This window comes from Pelobates fuscus, chromosome 2 (genome assembly GCF_036172605.1).
Source record: "Pelobates fuscus isolate aPelFus1 chromosome 2, aPelFus1.pri, whole genome shotgun sequence".
NCBI classification, from domain to species: Eukaryota; Metazoa; Chordata; class Amphibia; order Anura; family Pelobatidae; genus Pelobates; species Pelobates fuscus.
In genome coordinates this window covers 62782176-62802861 of record NC_086318.1, presented here as the reverse complement: position 1 = coordinate 62802861, position 20686 = coordinate 62782176, and the positions used below count along the sequence as shown (strand labels likewise).

Sequence of the window (20686 nt, the reverse complement as noted above, 5' to 3'; positions counted from 1 at the left end):
AGTTGTAGTGGTTACAGTACTTAGAGTGCTCCTCTAAATTTCATTTGAACCCTCTTCACAATGAATTATTTTACCTATATCATTATTCACATATTAGACCCCCAAATTCTCTTCTCCGTAGCATCGAGGTATTCCTTCACTGTGTAAAAATGGTCAGTTATCTCCGCTTTTCCTTTTACCAAACACCATCCTCTCATAAAACCATCTAAGTGTAAATACATTACAATATATTGCTTTATCCTACCTCACTGTCTGGCCACATTGCATTGTCTAGCCACCAATCTTTAATTTGACCGTACTATTATTACACAAGGCATTGTTTAAAAGGAATGTGACTTCAATGGTCACAGTTTCATTATGGAGAGAAGCTTGAATTTATTCAATTATATTAACTAACTTGTTTGTACTTGGTGAAACTCAATGAGGGCACCAGATGGTCAATAATATTGGAATACACAGGTTCTTGAAAGCTACGGGCGAAATCATATGAATAAAAAATAATCAGTATGTCTCTAATGCTTCAGAACATATTTATGTGTTGTCCTGAAGTTGGAGTAAAAGTAAAACTGTCATCAAATTTGCACTTCTCATTTAAAAAAAAGTGTATGAAATGTAATGAAAATTAATGATTTTTTTTAAATGAAGCATGTTGGTATTCCTTAAAAAAAACTTCACTTTTGTTCACCTAACATGGCTGCCCAGCCAGTTAATTTCTATAGTTATCTCACCAACTGCTGCTCAGCTTAACCTGTGATTTCTCTGTGTGCTCTATGTGAACCTGCAGCAGCAGGCAAGATAGGTTGAGAAGCAGCTGACCAGATAACAGTAGAATGTAAGAAACGCCAGATAAAAAGCAATAAACTCATCATAAAAAAAAATAATAAGTTTCATGAAATGTAATAAACTATTAAAAAACTAGAAGTGAAAATTGTGTTAATTAATGAATTAATGACAGTAATGACAAACAAAAAAAACATTTGCCTACAGTGAGGTAGATACATGCTTCTTGTTGGTATATAACAGATTTGATACTGTTGAGCACTATTAGGTATCTTTTTTATGTCATTCTTTATTTTTGTAATGCATCAAATAGCAAAGCAAGGATGCATAGCCATTTCTCAAATGACAGAAACCACAGCAACATGTATTATAAAATGTCAGGGATACTGCACTTTTTGTAATTAAGTAGGAATACATCAGGGACATGGCACTATGTAGGTAAAACAGAGAGAATGAAAGATACACGCTGTAGTAAGTGTAGAACTATAGATAAATGTCAAAGTATATAAAGACCACTGGGTCTAAGGATCTAGCAATAGCAGATGCTCAAATATAAGAAACGAACATAAAAAACATTGCACGTAAGTTGCATTGTGGGCCATGAGTGAGACAGACTAATTGCTGGGAAGGGTTGAGGATCGGTCAGCCGATTCCTAATGAGCGAGCAAGTGTTCGCCGACCGCCGGGCCAAAGAAGCAGGTTACAAAGGTGACCGGCCACCGGGATTTGATGTATCCTTTTTTTAGTCAAGTATTTTAGCACTCATTCATAACCTTGAGGAGAGGATGTTTTACCAGATATTATCAGACCTGCAATGCAGCAGATTTACAGAAAATTCGATTTTTTTTATAAAAAAAAAAAAAAAGAAATATGAGGTGTGAAGTGTTCAAGTATAGGTTATAATCCATTAAAGCATAGTTTAGATGTCTACTTATGAATGGCTAAATGACAGCTTAAAGGAAAAGGTTGAAAAATGTATGAAAACTTATCTGTATTTTACATAAATAACGAGTTACATGTGTACAAATTTTATGTTTTTAGACGTTAGCATTAAAACTCGATCTGTCTGTATTAATCCTCAGTCTGCTGATATTTACCTTTAATCTATATGAAAGAGCTAATATGAAGTGAAGAGGGAAAGGCAGAGTTTTAGTTCTAGAATTATTTATTTTGGTATACTCCAGTTACAGCAATATCGCTACTCAATTAGAACAGCTACAAATATGATGCAGTCCCTTAACTTTGCCTATCCTTCAAAACATAGAAATCAATGCTTAAATGCCAGGCACACTTGGGAATCTATAAATCAGACTTAAGAAGATTAATTGTGCCTATAAATCTTTTAAATGAATGCAAATCAATTGTGAAATGTATGCTTTCCATATTCAATTGCAAAGCATTGGTAAACAGATAATAATTGCAGTAAACATGCAAAATATCTTTTGATTTAATCTCGGAGTTGTGAATATTTATGATCAACTCTCACTTCCAATAGTTTACAATATCCCATCGTCGTGTCATCAGATCTTTACTTTCTGTCAATTTTCTTATTTCTTTTGACATTACTTAATAGAACTTGACTGCATACATTGTGTGCCCATAGTTAGTGAACAACAATACCTTTACATAAGGCAAACCAATATATAGTTTGTAAATTCAATTGTTAGAGAAGATGCCACCCTATGTGCTATTCAGTACTAGGCTTGATATAACTAGTTGATAGCATATTAAGTGCTATTGTGATAATGCGAAATATACCTGATCCAGATCTATTGTGAAATAACAGTTTGATGGCTGTATTATTTATAAAATCTTAATTACACATTTAAAACATAGCTGAAACATTCTAATATATTTGATCCAAAAGTTCCTCAAAGAACTGTGTGAGTCAAAGTGCTGTCTAAGAAAAAAAAACTTACGGATCATGGCTTACCTTGTGAAAGCAATGTTTGAAAAGTTTAGATGACAACGTAAATAAAAAATGATAATGTAAATTAAAGAAATCCATATCATAACTTCAACAAAAAACAAGTTATAGTATATTTCTAAAATAAAGAGCAGGCCACAAGAGCAGCCAAATTAGAAGCTTTGTTTAAAAGAATGTATGTCAACACTCTAGTAAGTATGCGTACATCCTATCATATCAAACACGTTCTGCTAGTTCACACATGGCTGCTGAAGAGCTGTTGTGTGCAGTCATTCTTAAAGGGACACTCCAGGCACCCAGACCACTTCTGCTCATTGGAGTGTTCTGGGTGCCAACTCCCACTACCCTTAACCCTGCAAGTGTAATTATTGCAGTTTTTTTTAAACTGCAATAATTACATTGCAGGGTTAACTCCTCCCCTAGTGGCTGTCTATTAGACAGCCACTAGAGGGAACTTCCTGGTCCCTAGCACAGGTTTTCTGTGCTAGAGCGTCGCTGGACGTCCTCACGCTGTGTGAGGACCTCCAGCGTCTCTCTATTCCCCATAGGGAAGCATTAAAATTAATTTTCAATGCTTTCCTATGAGGTGCGCTAATGTGCGGGGGAGGAGGAGGAAGCAGCGACGTGGGACCTGTCGCTGCCTCTGGTAAGTCACTGAAGGGGTTTTCACCCCTTCAGCAACTGGGGATTGGGGGGTGGGAGGGAGAGGGACCCTCCAGTGCCAGGAAAACGGATCGTTTTCCTCGCACTGGAGTTTCCCTTTAAGCCAAGCAGGGACAAAATGTATTATATAAATGCTTTATATCACAAAAAATAGGAACCAACCACTTTGACATTATAAAGATCTTGGCACTACCCAGTAGAATGGAGTTTTTGAAGCCAGAAAACATTAAATGAGAAGTCTCTAACTGGTTTCCATAATGAATCATGTAAAAAGGTGTTCTTCAGATTTATGGGGAGTTTCCTTTACAGCTCTAAGAAAGGAAGCCTTATCCAGTCTATTGTAAAACGTGTAGATCAAGTCTCTTAGAGTAGAGCCAGGTACCCTACAAGTCATTGGCAACCTGAGAATAACTGTGATGAATATTTTACTCTACAGTAAACAATGCAGTAGTGGTAACTAGACAGTTTTGGATAAATTGTAATTCGTCTGAATGTAGGCCAATAGGTGGGTAGGGCAATCTCTGTATCTCTGTACATTAAACTGAGAAACCGGCTAGCAAGATGGACAAGCATGTTAATTTGCTTTGGGAGTTCCATCCGTGGCACCAAAAATAGATGATTAATGGGAAAAAAGATTAATAGCTAGAGGACAGAAGCAAAATATTGATTTTATTCACATATCAAGTGAGAAGTAACCAATAGAGGGAAAGGGAGGACCAGTAAGAAAAATACATCTATCTATTTATACTGTGATACAATGCAAATAAAGTTAAAAAACAAACAAAAAAAACACAAGAAAATATTTGAGCACTAAAAGTGGTAAACGTAGTAAGTGTCAAAAGCGAAAATGTTGGGAAAGCACCCAAAAACTTTTTTTGCACATATCTGGCACTTACAACGTGATCTCTGTATACGCTCTTTTGAACTACTGGACTACCAGGCACTTTCCATGTTTACCACATGATAAAGCATTGCTTATTTGACACTTAAACGTGGAAAATGGTGTTTGCATTTTTTGGGCACTTACATCATTTACCACTTTTAGTCTTCATTTATTAAACCATTGACTGCTGCCTCTTACCGAGCTATGCCCTTAAAGACTCCCACCACCATAAACACTACAGTCTACATGACTAGCAGGTGAAATGCATTGAGCCTGATACTTGTGCACACAATGTGCATTAGATCAACATCTCAGCAGTCTGAGAAAGCTGCCCTAGATAAAGAACTAACATTTGGATGACTCAAAGGATCCCTGGAGTTACAATCAAGGGATCCACAGTTGATGTGCCTCCATTATTTAAGTAAACACAGCCAGAGTTCATAGCCATTAAGGCAAGGTACTTGCTGCACATGTCTCTCTGTATGTGCATTTTACTTTGTGAGTGAAGCCATTTATGTTTTTATTTTACTTTTTGATAATAAACTGTCTTGTGCCATGATCTTTTAGTCTATGATTTCCTCTCTGTTTAAGGGCATATATTGAGGAATGCCTGTATAGCTGTGAATTATTGATCTCCTGCAGATATTTTGTATGGCATGCACTACTGTTTTTGTGCAAATACTGCTGTCTGGTGCGCTATATATTTTTGTTTGTTTTTGCCTTTATATATTTATATATTATATGTTTAATAAATATATATATTATATATAAAAATAGGAATGTTTCCTGCTCCTCCTCTTTTTCCCTCTATTGTTTACTTTTTCTCGTTTGATCTGTAAACCAAAGGACGGTAAAATGTTCCTATCAGTGTACTGCAAAATATACACATACTATTTAAATTATATATATATTATTTTTTTCTCAGCATACTGAATGGCCTATATTCTTTCCCTTTTTGTTCATCTGATTTGTTTTCTTTAAAAATTTCCATGGACAATACTCAGATAAGCCAAACTATCAAATAAACGAGATGTCAAGAGTCCCAAACGAAATTTCCTTTTTATTTATTTTTTAAAAGGTTTGGCTTAGCCAAATTTTTCCACCATGAAAAAATCTAGTGGTTGGTTGGTTTATATATTAATAGGCCAAAATGCGTGGATGTAGTATAGTCAAAATACATGTTTCTTTGTATTGTTTGAGAGGAATATATTCCAGATGATACATAAATTTAATCCTGATTTGGGGTAATAAGATCAAGATTTCTGTAGTTCTGAGTAAGGCTTTGGGAAGCAAGCTCCTTTGTCTATATTACTGTCCTTATAGTCATTATTATTACATCATATCTTATGTTGCCTTCCAAACATCCAGAGCTCCGCAAGCAATGCTGCAAATTGGGAAATAAAATTATATATTCATATAAAAAAAGAATAACATGTTGCCTGACAAGTTAAGTAATGACTGAGAGATGTGAACCTGAATAAGTAATTTTGATGGAATAGCTGGTAGCATAAAATGAAAATTCACAGATGCCCTTAGCAGTTCATAAATGTTAATCTCATAGAGAGAATCTGCAGCATTAACAATAGCAGCAGAAGCTACTTTTTAGCCTTTGTTTACTTGCCACAAACACAGTTTATAAACACATACAACTTTAAAATTATTCTATCTACCTATCTATCTGTCTGTCTGTCTGTTGACATCAGTCAAAACTCAAGTTACACGGCAGGTAAAGCTAATTAGACACATTTCTCCAGGGTTATCAGAATGAGAAATATAATAATAATAATAAAAAAAACTACACGGGGCATTAAGAAATATATATAAAACTTTAGGGTACAAAATAAAATATGAAATAAAAAATAGTTATTGGAATTTTAAGTGGTCTTCATCCAGTTTTTAATTCATTATTACGTATTCTAAGATTATACACAATTAATATTCATTGTATGTTTTTCTGTTTTATATATCATTATAAAATGAAAAATTGTGTTTATCTAGATGAGATGTACAAGATACATAGTTTATGTGGGTATGAAACTTATAATACTGTAATTTTACTACATGACTTAGAACGTGGTGAAAAAAGAAAATTGTTATAAAAGTGATTTTAAAAATAATACTTGGAGGGCAGGGCTGTATTTCCCACAAGGTAACAAGGCATTTGCCTTGGGCGGCACTGTTAGGGGGGCGGCAAAAAAGCCGCCCCCTAAACGCCCTGGCAGATGCCCTGTAATCTCTTTCAAGGGGGGCCCAAGAGCTGGCCAGCTGGCCACCTCAGGGCCCCCTAAGTCTTTGAAATGCTCCCAGTCTGGCAGGGGGTGGGCACGAGGGAGCCCTCTGAGCTGGCTGACACACACTGGCAGACACACAAACATATTCTTTTTAGGGATTGAACCAAAAATAAAGAATCGGGAAAAAAAAATAATACTTGATTTTTTTTCTCCAATACTCCATGTAGTACACAGCATCTTATATTTTATTTTACTGAGCTTTGATTTGATTGCTACAGATATTCCATGACAATTCCTCACAATCTAATATTTATACTGATACTGCTTACGCTGCCAGTTGGCATTAAGATGAAACAGGATGGAATGCACTTTACAATAAGCCACAGTGATTGTAATTTTTGATACATTATTTATATTTTAAACATGCATATGTTATCAAAGAGCTAAAGATAATACAAAAACTGTGAACATTACTCTCTCATTCTAGAGGCTTTAGAAATGGTCTTATAGTACATAATGCATGTGCGTCATCAAAAAACTCTTAACGTAATTTAGAGATCCTACTAATTGGTATCATACATACATACATCATACATGTGTTCTTAGGAATGTTTAATGACTATGAGACACAGAGCGACAGTGTTATTTTTGCTTTGTAATGTATATATTATATACTATTATTTTTTTATTTATTTTTAATAGATAAAGTTGCCTAATCTTTGATCAAGTTAAAACAGCCCCACGTATGTTAACAATTATCATTATTATCTTTCCTTCTTTGTACAAGATCTCAATAAATGGACACCGTGTTTTAATGTCCTCTGCCCATGATGTCTGCTGTTTGCCCATCTGTAAGATTCTTTATACTGATGGATTTTGGGTACATTTGATGGCCAACTGAAAACAGAACCTTGCTTAAGCTTTGTCCATTGTCACGTGTTGTCAAATTCATCGCTATGCATAAGGAAAAGTCAATGTACAAAGAAAATAGTTTTGCTAGTGAATGTGTTAAAGGGGCACACATGTAAAGCATATAAGTGAGCGACATATCCCAGAAACCTTTGCTGTGAGCAGAAATTTTGCTGTGTACAGAGACATTTTAAACATGCTAGCCAGAACCTCTCCCCCTCACCCCGCACACACAATGTGCAAACAGTCAGGTAGTTTGCTATGATTAAAGGTATGTGTTATATTGTAGGTTAGTTACAGCCACATTTTTGTAATGGGATCTAATCAACCCAAACTCCAATTCAATCCTTGCCATGATGGATTAACTATTTCTAGAATATCTCTAACTTCATAAACCAGAATGAGGGAATTCTAATTGACTAATCTTCTTGGTGGAGCAATTGGCGCTGTGATAGGCTAAACAGCATCAGCCAACACGCTTAGCTATTTACAGCTGCCATTTGATGCACAGGCTAATGCTTCATTATTATACCCAGCAGCACAGCATGGATGGACTTCTGGGAACTCTGATAAAGCAATCAAACATTACACATGATTTAACTCTGATTGGAAGGATGGCACCAGGGGACTCTAAACATTATACCCTCTTCAATGAGATGAAGTAGTTACAATGCCTACAGTGTCCCTTTAATGCATATGTCCTTTTGTTTCATGACCTTGCGTTTTGAAAGAATTAACAGGTACTGTGAATGTAATTGTGCTGGAATCAGAATTTAGAAACATTACCCAAATCAACCCCATTACTAGAATGTTGTATGTAAGAAGGAACTACCTGGAGATATGAATGTTCTTTGGACTCAGACTTCAAGTATGGAACCTGCTGGGAAAGTGAAAGTTCCAGGGTGTCTCAAAGTCAGCTGGTCTCATCTAACTAAGGTTCCTAAAAAAAAGAGGAAAAGAGGAAAGTAACTTATTCTGTTAGCAAAACTGGCTTTGTTAACAAAAGTACAAATAAGATATTTTGTAAACTATTATTTTTAGACCATTTAGTAAATTTCTGCACATGCTTCGGAATCAGAAGACCTTGCGTCATGTTTCCTATTCCCAATTTCACCTACAATGTGTTTTTGTGGGTTTATGATAAAGAAGGTTAAAACATGTAATTAGGGTACCCAATTTTCTCACGTCTCCAGGAACCATGAGTGCCTAATTATTTTGGTGCTTATAGTACCTATTACCTCCTTATAACACAAAGTAATATGTCAGAGGAGTGCTCAGTGACCCCGGAAATAAATGCCCACGCGTTACTACCCAAAAATCCAATGTCAGTGGTGCCTAATCTCATGGGACACTAAACATGCATATATAAACTAAACAAAAATTAGTATTTACTTCCTATGTGTCTAAAATATTTCTATTAATGGATATTTTCCCAACCATTATTAAAAAAAAAAAAAAAATAAGCAACAAAATACAGAAAGAAAAACAAAACTGTTATAGAATATTGTAAATCTTTCACTAGTTTAATGAAAACAAAGTCCTGTAGTCAAATAGAATAGGCAGTACATATAAATAAAATCCCATTGGCGGTGGGAGATCCGGCAAAAGGGAGCATTCGCATGTCGGACTAGCTCCGTAACGGAAAAGCTGAGAGCAACAAATTTAAGCTTTTGCCTTAATGGAAAATTGGGCAGAAATGCAGGGGAAGGCACATGGCACCACCAAAAATGTCAAGGAGTCATGATATCTTCCATGCAGGGAGGAAGGAGAGAGGTAAAGCAGAACAAGATGGTGGCGGCACAAAGTCCCCCTCATACATATCAGAAACAGGCTCTGACACTGATCCAACACAGCTGCTGGGAGAAGACTTGTCTCTAGCTGAGAAGTGTTTAGCAGAAATGCTATCTAACCTGCACTCATCCCTTCTAGCTGATTACCTTGCTATCTCGAAGGAAATCTGCAAAGAGGTACATGAACTAGAAGCAAGAACATCGGCTCTTGAGGAAAGGACAGATGAATTGTGAAATAATGAGCTCATGGACAAGTTACACAAAATGGAGGCTGACCATTGGCACTAACTGGGTAAACTGGCAGACCTGGAGGACAGATCCCGACGCACCAACATCCGTGTAAGGGGAGTCCCAGAATTGGCCTTAGGAGCAGACATACCACAGCACCTGGTTGATTTATTTAAAGCCATTCTGCCTTCTTTAATGCTGAAGAAAATTGTGATCGACAGAACACACAGGGTGCTGAAGCCCAAAAATTTAGCAGCGTTTGTCCCTCGAGACATTGTGGTACGCCTACTTTAAAACCAGAGAGGCGATTCTGACAGCACAGAGAAAGGCCACAGCAATGCCAGAAACGTATGCGCATGTCTCTCAGTTTGCTGATTTGTCAGCCATGACAATGGCACTACAAAAGGAGTTTATCAACATCACCAAATGCCTGTGAAATAACAAAATTGTCTATAGATGGGGATTTCCACCTAAGCTATTGATTTGGAGGAATTTGGCACCATGACAAAGATCGAGGATCCAGATAAGGGGTTAGAGACATTACGAACATGGGGTCTTTACAGACCTTCCCAGGAATTACCACAGACGCCATCACCAAAAAAACTGTAACCAGAGTGGACGAAAGTTCAGAAAAGCAACTAAAGTACACTTCAAGATATGAAGGATACCCCCCCACAGGGGATTGTAATACACACTCAATATATGCAGGACTTGCCTCTTGTGGATGCCTAATGCGCTACCATATTCCTCACTTTTTAATGACTTACACGTCATACTTGTGAGTAACAAAATATGTATTGCTATAAATGTTAGAGGGTAGCGACCAGAGTAATAAAATTATGCAAGAGGTGGGTAATGAGGCCATAGTAAAAATCCAGTTGAAAGAAAAAAAAAAGAATAACGTAAAAAAAAAAAATGCAACAAAAATAAATACATAACTAAATAAAAAAAATTACGTAGAGGTGGGTTTTCGTTAACATTGTCTGATACAGTCCTAAGGAAACAAGGTGGGGTTGACCCCACAGAGAGCAGGAATGGGCATATGTGTTTCCTTTGGGCTCATTGTATTATAACTATCCGTATTCTGCCTAGAGTAAGAATGAACAAGATATTTCCAGATTCCAAAAACGGCTTCACTCCCATAAATTCTGTTTTTATAAACTGCAATAAATACCTTGCAGGGTTAAGTCCTCCTCTAGTGGCTGTCTATCAGACAGACACTAGAGGGACTTCCGTGTTCTTAGAACACGGTATGCATGAGGACCTCCAGCGTCACCAGAATCCCAATAGGAAAGCATTGAATAATTAATTTACAATTAATATACAATTTCACGGACATCTTACTGCCATTGAAACCAGAAATATACCTACTACATATATTTCCTCACAGAGTGCTACAGTACAAAACCGCATTGATTATTCAAATTATGGTAGCCGCAAAAACGGTATTGCCCAACTTTGGAAATCCACACAAACCCAAGTATTCCAAACAATACGAGAGACGGTATCGAATATCAAAACACTTGAACAAATGGCCTTCAATATAACGGACAAATTCGACATATTTGAGAAGATCTAGGCAAAATGGAAATAAATTAGGGTGGGGGTAACTTTATAGTTGTCTTAGAGACAATAAAAATGGAGGACACACTACGAGTAGAGCAGAAAGGTCACAGACGGATGCTCTGGTCATCTAATTACATTGCCGAGTCATAAGGCATATCTCCGGCCGCCATAACAATAACCCAGTTGATAATTGCATCAGAACTTATGTTCAAGTCGAATGTCCGTATAGCCATTCTTGGTGTGATTTAGATTTAAAAAAAAAACAAAAAAAAAAAACCTGTGATCACACACGGATAAACAATGATAGAATAGTTGCACCAAATATTAACTCTGTGATCATAATTTTGGGTTTACCCCTGAGTCATCACTGAATAAATCAATGTGATTGGCTAGACTGTTTTATGCAATCAAATTATCATATTGATTCTCCATTGTAGTCAATATAAAATGAATTAAAGCATATTACTGACAGAAATAAAGCCCAGCCAGTCACACTAGCCTCTGTGCATTGTCTCTTGTTGAATGCATTAACTGTTTGACTGCTTTTTTTTTCTTATAATACACTTTAGTGTTGCCGGTCAGCAAGAGGACAAGTAACAGGATGAGATAACAGTGACTTGAATCAGCTTAAGTTGGTATATTTTGAAATACTCAGCTACTAGAGAACAGCATGAACATAGGTCTACTTTAACCAGACAGATTTTATATTTCAAAAGCGATTTAAAGAATTGGATAAACTAGTAAATATATAACATTATTTAAAAAACAGAAACTGTATCTTAACCCTAGGGCTTTAGAGGTTATAATACAGGTACTATAACCAATTTGTTACAAATATTTAGGGATCTAATCACTAATTAGTACGCTGCTTAATTTAGTCCAAAGACACACAGCTGAAAAAATGTTCAACTCAGCTAAATTGGAGATTTTTCCAACATTTCTACAATGGCATACATTTTGGTGGTATGCTGAGAACTTAAAGACAACCATAGCTAAGCAATGAGACTCCACTGTGGTTTAAAATGTATTAGATAATAATAATAAATGCATTGACATACATTTAAAATATATAGTGTCTTATCACCATGTGCTCTATATTTAGGGGAACAGGTATTAAAGAATCAGGAGTAATATTTATTTTAACAGATGGATACATTTAAATATTCATTTGTATTGCAAAACACTGCTATGAAATAAATATAACATTATTCATCAGCTAAAAGCTAGGTATCGTTATGAAGTCCAATGTGCTATGCAAGGTAAAACTTAAGATTTGTACACATTTGTTTGGTTCCAGTGAGCTTTTTCAGTATACAAAAAGTGTCAATGCTAGTCCCTGAAATCATTTCCTAAATTATTAGCACATTATGGAACTACTAAGGTATATTATAGTGACACATATTTGTTAACATGTCAAATTGCTGCAGACAGTCTGCTCCATTCGTAATTTAATCACCACTGCACTTAATAAGCCATTAATTCATGTGACCCTGACACCATGACATCACCACTGATGTTACAATTCTCATTGATTTTCTATCAGAAGCATATAATACCACATAAAAGTAATTCTAAAGCCATGTAGTGGACATAAGTCTCAACAGAACTCAGATGTTATGGTGTTCAAAACCATCGGAATCTACAGTCATCAATAAGGGGAGAAGACTGACCAACTTTGTTGAATCTATCTCTCTGCTTGTCCCCCATCATCTGTCAAAACAGTTCTGGCCAAAGTATTCAGGGATTTAATTGCTCCTAAACAGGGCCAGCCTTAGGTGATTAGGCACCCTGTGCAAGCCCAACATGTGGCTCCCCCCCCCCTTCAGCAAATCCCCTGCCCCTTCTACAATAGCTCTGTTCCGCCTACTACAAAACCCTTCCACAAAACCCCTGCCCCCTATTCTACAAAAACCCTGCCCCCCTTTTTTACAAAACCCCTGCCCCTTCTACAAAACCCGTGCTCCCCCTTTAATAAAATCCCTGCCCACCCTTCTACAAAGTTCCTTCTCCCCCTTTAACAAACACATGCTATAATTATATATATATATATATCTACTATACAGCAATGTACACATAATATCACTAAAAACCTTCCCCTCCACCAAAACCACTGCCACCCTCACCAAAAGCCCTGCTCCCCTTCTAAAATAAAACCCTGCTCCCCTTATACTAAACCCCTGCTTCCCTTATACTAAACCCCTGCCCCCCTTATACTAAACCCCTGCTCCCCTTATGCTAAACCCCTGCCCCCTTATACTAAATCCCTATTCCCCTTATACTAAACCCCTGCCCCCTTATACTAAACCCCTGCCCCCCTTATACTAAACTCCTGCCCCCTCTACAAACCCCCTGCTCCCCCTTCATCAAAACCCATGCCCCTTCCACAAAATCCTTTCCCCTGCCACGTCACCAGAAATGCCTGCCCCCTCTTCTCCAAAACCTCTCCCCTACACCAAAACCTCTACCCTACACCAAAACGCCTTTCCCCTTCTTTACAAAACCCCTAACCCCTTCTATAAAACCTCTGCTCCTCCCATAACCAAAACCCCTTCCCCAAAATCCTAGCTAGAAAACCTCTGCTCCCCCTTCTGCAAACCCCCCACACACAAAAACGCCTGCCACCCTTAAAAAAACAACAATCTATTTAATAATATAAAAAAGCAGTAGTTACAACAAGAGCAGACTCACAATAAAGTTTGCTGCTCCCTGGACCCTCCTGACAGTGTCCAAGTCTGCCGACCTTGATAGCAAAGCACTAACCTCCTCCCTCATACTCACTGTGCGGATCCTTCCGCGAATTACTTTGAAGGCGGAGCACGCTCTTCCTCCGTGCTCCTGACCTCCTCTCTCTCCCGGCCGCTGCTCTATTCATAATTTGCAAGTCAAGTGCACAGCACTATGCACTTGACTTGCTCTGCACATGACTCAGGCCAGCCTGTGAGTGACTGATTGCGAGCTGTGTCGGCCGCCCGGCGCCCCTGTTGCCATGGTGCCCTGTGCGGCCGCACAGCTCGCACACCCTTAAGACAGGCCCTGCTCCTAAATACAGTGGTCACTCTTATTTTTCCGTGACCTCTCTACTGCATTTGATGCCCTTGATCATCATCTTCTTCTTCTCATCCTTCATAATCTAAATCTACAATCTACAGTCTACAGACTCTGCTCTTTCCTGGTTCTTCTCCTACCTCTTTCAGTATTTCCTGTTCTGGCTCTTCTTCTGCACTGCAAATATCTATAGGACTCCTCCTCATTTTTTCACTGTTCCTTTATGATTTGTGTTTAGGAATACCTTTATGCTATTTCTAACTGGATGGCTGCTCACTTCCTTAAACCTAAACACTCCAAATCAGAACTTTTCATCTTTTCTTCCTTCAACGCTACTCCCATAGTCATCTCTGTCCGATTTAATGGCTCTAACATCATCTCTAAATCACAGGTTCGCTGCCTAGATGTTTTCTTTGATTCCAACTTCTCATTCACCCCTATGGCCCTTTCAATCACCAAATACTGCTGCTTCCATCTCAAAAGCATAGCTTGCGTCTGCTCCTATCTAACATCAGATGCAGCTAAGATGCATCATGCTAGTCCATGCCAAGATCTTCTACCGCTTTGACTACTGCAATCCACTTCACAATCCACTTGCAGCCGCACTCAATCAGTGTGAGTTCCAGAGGTTCAGAGAGTTGCGAGTTGCCGCAGGTTACCACGGAAATGCTCTGAACACTGGAGCTCGCAAGAGCAGATACACTATGCCACCACGGAAAGTGTTCAGCAACGTGAATGGGAGTGCTGCAGTATACAATCTAAGCAACATGAGGGAAAGCAGTATATAATAAAAGGAACATGAAGGGAGCAGTATGAAATCTGTTTAGTTTTTCTTAAATGGTTTTAGATTTCATGTTGAACCCTGCATTTTTGTATATGTATATGTAATGTGTGTATATATATTTGTAACAGAGTATGTGTATCTGTGACTATGTGTAACGTAACAGTGTGTGTATCTGTGAGTGTTTGAGTGTGTGTAATAGTGTATGTATATGTACAACAGTTTCTGTGTATCTGTGAGTACACGTATCATTATGTGTGCGTCTATGAGTGTTTGATAGTGTATATGTGTAATTGAGTATGTGTATTAGCTTGTATGTATCTGGATGTATCACTCTGTATATGTATATAAGTATATGTGTAATTGTTTGTATTTGTGCATGTGTGTGTGTGTGATTGTATATATCTGTATCAGTGAGTGCATTTGCATTTCTAACATTATGTATGTGTAATTGTGTGGGTTTTTTGAGTTTGTAAGAGTGTGTGCATCATTGTGCCAAGTGGCACTTTAATATATATGCAGCAACAAAAATCTGCACTACAGGGTTGCTTAACGTCAATCTACCTGGTGATTGATCTGACAAAAAGTGCAAACTTTCAAAGGAGGATAACACTATCCCAATTCTTAAAAAATAAAACATGTTTATTCATTCTATCAACATTTCAGGTTATCTGTTAATCTTTCATCAGGTAAAAAGTTTACACATACAATTGCTCATATATACATAATAAACAATTGTAATACAGTGATACGATGACTTTGACAAATAACTCTCTAATGTGTATGTAAGGATTCAGCTATCTGTTCATTTTAATTCTTTAGCATCCCCAAATTCAGCTGTGACATCTTGCGGCTCCATGGCAACCATGTTCCCACCGAAGGGGCGGAGTGGATGCGGGAGTGAGCATGCATGTGTGTGCGCATTACTTGACATGCACTAGAGTTGATGCATTTATGGTGGGAAGGGAAGGGGGTAAATGCACATTAAGTCATAATTGGTTATTATGTAAATATATGAGCAATTTTATGTGTAAACTTTTTATCCTGATGAAACATTCATATGAAATCTGAAACATTGACAGAGTGCTATCCTCCTTTGAAAGTTGATATACTTATGTAATTCTATTTTTTTTATTCTACAGCAGAGCATGAGGTAGGGCATTGAGCGGGCTTAGGTTTAACTGTGGGAGGGGTTATCAAATATATGTATGGTCTGAAGGTCAATGTTTTTTGCCACTTAGCAATGCCCATGATGGTGGTGATTGACCTGAGAATGTCAGATGATTGCTTCCAGCCTATCACAGCACCTATCACTATCATGAATTGGTATGACTAATCGCTGCCTTACCCATGCCCCAAATGGTTACTGGGCTTTTGAGCTGTCAGGAACCCTCATTGAGTGTTAACTTAAACATGGTTTGCCATTAAATGAAGGGACAGTGCCATGGGACTCCAGTTTCTATAACCTATTCAGTAAGATGAAATGGTTATCTGGTTATTGGTGACTATAGGGTTTCTTTAGCTGCCACTTTTTACAGGATACAATTTAGCATAATATGTAAGTGGTAATTTTATAATGCAGTTCTTGTATTTATTAATATTGATTAATGCATTTCACATTCAGTGTACTATTTTACTCAAGGGTTTGTTGAAAACTGTAATTTTTGCATTATTTGAAATCTTCCAAGCCAATAAAACATTTGGAAAATAATTCAAACTCTTGTATGTAGACGCATATTTAGCAGCTAGATTGTTATCATACCTTTTCCTCAATTTTATAAACTAAGCATTTTTAAAGATATTCCACATAACATTACTTATTCTTCTTATTTCAGTTTTCATTTGCAAATTTTATTTAAATTCCACCCAATTGCTATATATGTTTTACATTTTCTGAGACTCAAGGGGAACTTTATGTTAATCAAGAGAGTTAATCAAAATTATCCATATGCAGTGCTACATTCTCTACAGAGTTAATTTGTATAATACTGCTAAGATCACATATATACGTTTGCATTACATTTCTGTCTGTCCCAGAATCTGCTCATAACATGCTCAATGTGATTGGCTAATGATTATTTTAATTTTTTAGTTTGTATTTTACTATGGGACTTTGAATAATGTGTTTTTGTAGATGAGAATGAAAAGACTTCTCCGTGAGAAGTTCATGCAAAGATTGTTGTGAAAAAAAAAAATAATAAGATATATTTTAGGGCCACTTAGAATAGTGAAACATGCAAAACAATATTATATTCACGTTTCATATTCAAGAAATGGATTCTCTTTTGACATGTTTAACTGATAAACGTATACATTAATGTCAAGATCAGAAAGGACAATAGCCTTTAAATTAAAATCAGTGTAATCTCTGTGATTTCTGCTGGTTATTACCTTACTAAGGAATAATGGCAAGTTAATTGCATTATGCTTTGAGACTCTGCCTTCCCATTTCTTCCAGGACAAGGTCAATAAAGGCCAAAACATCCTTTACAGTCAAAGGTTATTGAATTATCTCACATTAATGAGTCTACTTTGTGTCATCCTATTGCACAAGTTATCCAGAGGATCACAAACTGCATATATTAGACATACATAGAGTGTTATCCATCTATGTCAAACGACAATTGAAAAAAGAAAACAGCGAGATAATGAAGTATTTGTCCTTCATGCAAACCAAAGAAAAGGATACAAAGATCACAAATGTATCACTATCATTGTATCTAGCCTATACTATTCTGAAGACCTACAAAAATAAAATACTGGACATGAATTAGCAGATCTCGTAACTTAGAGATTTTATTCAAATATTTATTTTGCTTTAAACTTTGGATATATTAGTTGTCTGCACTTTATATTTCAATGTTTTGTGAAAAAAACTCTAATAAGGTTCACCATTAATTTAGACAAAAAACAGAATCACCAGAGGGTTGACAACTTCTGGCCTAAACAGCAAGTACAAACAAATGGCCCTATTTGTGCCTGAAATTTATAGATCTCAGTGTGGGTGGTCTTACTATGAAGCATATAATATTTGATGGAGACTGCTGGAGTTGTAAGATGTGCCATCATATTGCTCTGTAATCTCCATTATATGATCTGAACAGTATGAAGAAGCATTTATAGAAATCACTGCATGCCTAAGAGATAAAGTCTATGTCTTTGGACTTACTGACTCCATAGCTAAAGGCTGTCAAGTTGTATGTTCTGAACCTCATCATCAGTCTTTTATCAAACATTGCATGAAACATGCTCATTGTGGTCACTTTATCAGCCTCAAATACTGCAGTCTATCCCAAGGTGCCAGTCAAGGCCTGGAGAACATTGAAAGCACAGACCACTAGTCCAAACAAAAAGCCACTCAATGTAAGGCTAGCAAAGTCCTTGGACAATCTATCTATTGCCTCACACAAGTAGAACTATGAAAACAGTACTCACCAACGCACCTTATGATATTTTACATTTTCAAAAAAATGGTTTGAGGCTGCAGGCCACAACCACCTTGCCAGCCCTCAATTGCTGGTTGTTTAGAGGTCCATTGACTTCAACCTCTCTTACCAGCCTTCCTATAAACAGAATGCTTTGTTATAGGTGCTTCATTGCAGAACCCTTGGTTCCTGTGGATGGATATCCCATATAGTGGATTCATCATTTTTAAGGAGAATGATTCGGATTTGCTGTAGAAGAAGAAATGTTGCTTATTTTTGCTACCCACTAGTAAAAGTGCAGACTTAAATGCCAGTAAAAAGCTGCAGCAACACTTGAAAAAAGCTATGAAATCCATAAATATCAGGGAATTTAAGCATTCACCGGAGATGATAAGGACAACAATCTGTAAACCCAATGTGAGAGGCTGATTAAAAGTTGCAGGAAAGAACTGACATCATTACTCCCTAATGCATGAATAATGAATGTTCAATCAGTAGGGAAATACATGATGATGATAAAGCATTTGCTTATCAAGGTTACTTTAAGCTCTTATAAGAGTGTATATTACATCTGGATCACATTATATCTGTGAACATTAATAAAGATCCAAAATGGCTTCCATACTTTTCTTAAACTATATTATTAGCATATTATGCATGTAGAGGTAAAATCACGTGACATCATATGGGTCGGAATTTTGATTAACTTCTGTGAGTTGCTTTGCATTGCATGGTATTATAAATAGAACATTATCATGTACCAATACATAGACTTCATGTAATTGCACACTGATCATAGAAAAGGGAAGAAAATGCACACCAAGCAAAATTAAAAAGGAACATTTGTATTATACCCTTGGAAGGGCTGTATTATACCATTGGAAGGGCTGTTAAGGAGGGGAACAGTTGCCCCCTTGGGTAACTAGTGTACATGTGTGGGCTGTAATCTCATACCATTATCAATGGATTAAAATAGCAAAATATTTTAATTTTATTGATTGATTTATTGATATGAAAAAATATAGTGTGTCTTTGGCTATAGATATGGGGTCACATAATTTTCACCCCTATTAAAATTTAAAAATAGGTGGGAAGTAGTTTATTGTTTTGCTTTGATTTACCCTGCCAATAGTTCACAATAAAAAGGGAAACAATATATTATTATTGCATTTTTTTTTAACTACACAAAGAAAAACTATTTAGTTAAAATAGAAAAGAGAAATGTAGTTTCTTTTGGCTATGGTTGGCACTTTATTCACTCTACAGATTCTATAGGTGTAAATAGCATATTTAAGAGCGAAATCTTAACTATGCTATTTACACCTATATAATGATCTTGTTAAACGTTGTTACCTCTCTTGTTAATTATCTCCTTACAGTTTGTTACATATAAAAGTATCTGATATCACAACATGTTTACTCCACAAGCTAAAAGCTCTGAATGCTGAGGAGAGAAACTGCACCTAAGGAGGGCTGCTTACATAGTTGCGAAAGTAACAATGGAACCTTTAACACAGCAACCCCCACAGCTGACTTACGTTCCCTTTTGCTTGTGTTTAGAAGGGCACTAAAGGCACCCAGATTACTTAATCCCAATGAAGTGGTGTGGGTGCAGTGCCCCAGCTCTTTTTAACCATGCAATTACAACATTGACATTTGGTAAGAACACCAATGTTTACTTTGCAGGGTTAACATGCCTCCTCACAGTCACTCAAGGTGGTCTTGCTATGATGAGCGAGTCAATCTTGGTTATAGATTAAATGGCTCTTATTGAGAACACTTGATTGGCACAGTGCAGCGTTTTACTGTGCATGCACACTAGCCTCACAATGTCTACTGGGAAGCACTGGAATGGATTAGATTAACAATCTTGATTATCTAAGCCAGTGATGCAGGCTTACCACTAGCCCATAGTATAGTCCCCAGAATATCTACAGCTTATTGTATTTGTTCTGGTGAGTAGAATCATTCCCTTCGGGCTTTTTGCAGTAATCAAAGAGAGAAAATGCAGTGTTTACATTACAGCCTGGTGATAACTCCACTGGCCATTCCTCAGATAGCTACTAGAGGTGCCATTCAGTGTCTCCACCCTATGCATCGATTCAATGGATCTCTATGAGGAGATGCTGATTAGCCAGAGCTGTGTTTGACTTGTGCTCACCCTGACCCTGATCTGCCTCCTTTACAGTCTCAGCATTGTGATTGGCTCACATAATCACTTCTGATGATGTCAGTTGTAACAGGCAGAGAAGGGTCAGATGCAGCAGCTGCAGACTTGAATACAAGTAAGATATTACTATATTTAGGGCGTCAAGGGGATGCTGTGGGGGGCTAGATGGTGGTTTTAATACTATTGGGTCAGGAATACATATTTGTGTTCATGACCCTATAATGCTCCTTTAAGGCAGGGCTGTCCAACCTCTGGCCCCCCAGATGTTGCTGAACTACAACTCCCATG

General features: G+C 37.2%; 1 protein-coding gene across 8 annotated transcripts in view; it reads right to left on the bottom strand.

Annotated features, from left to right (window-relative positions):
• Window positions 1-20686, bottom strand: part of MYT1L (myelin transcription factor 1 like) — a 451096-nt gene that overhangs the window by 247032 nt on the left and 183378 nt on the right. For 2 of the 8 annotated variants that reach the window (XM_063442206.1, XM_063442207.1), the window contains exon 3: window positions 8226-8333. The exons of the other annotated variants lie outside the window; for them this stretch is intronic. The gene's annotated coding sequence lies outside the window, so the exon portion shown is untranslated. The remainder of the gene's footprint in view (window positions 1-8225; window positions 8334-20686) is intronic. 8 annotated transcript variants of the gene reach the window in all.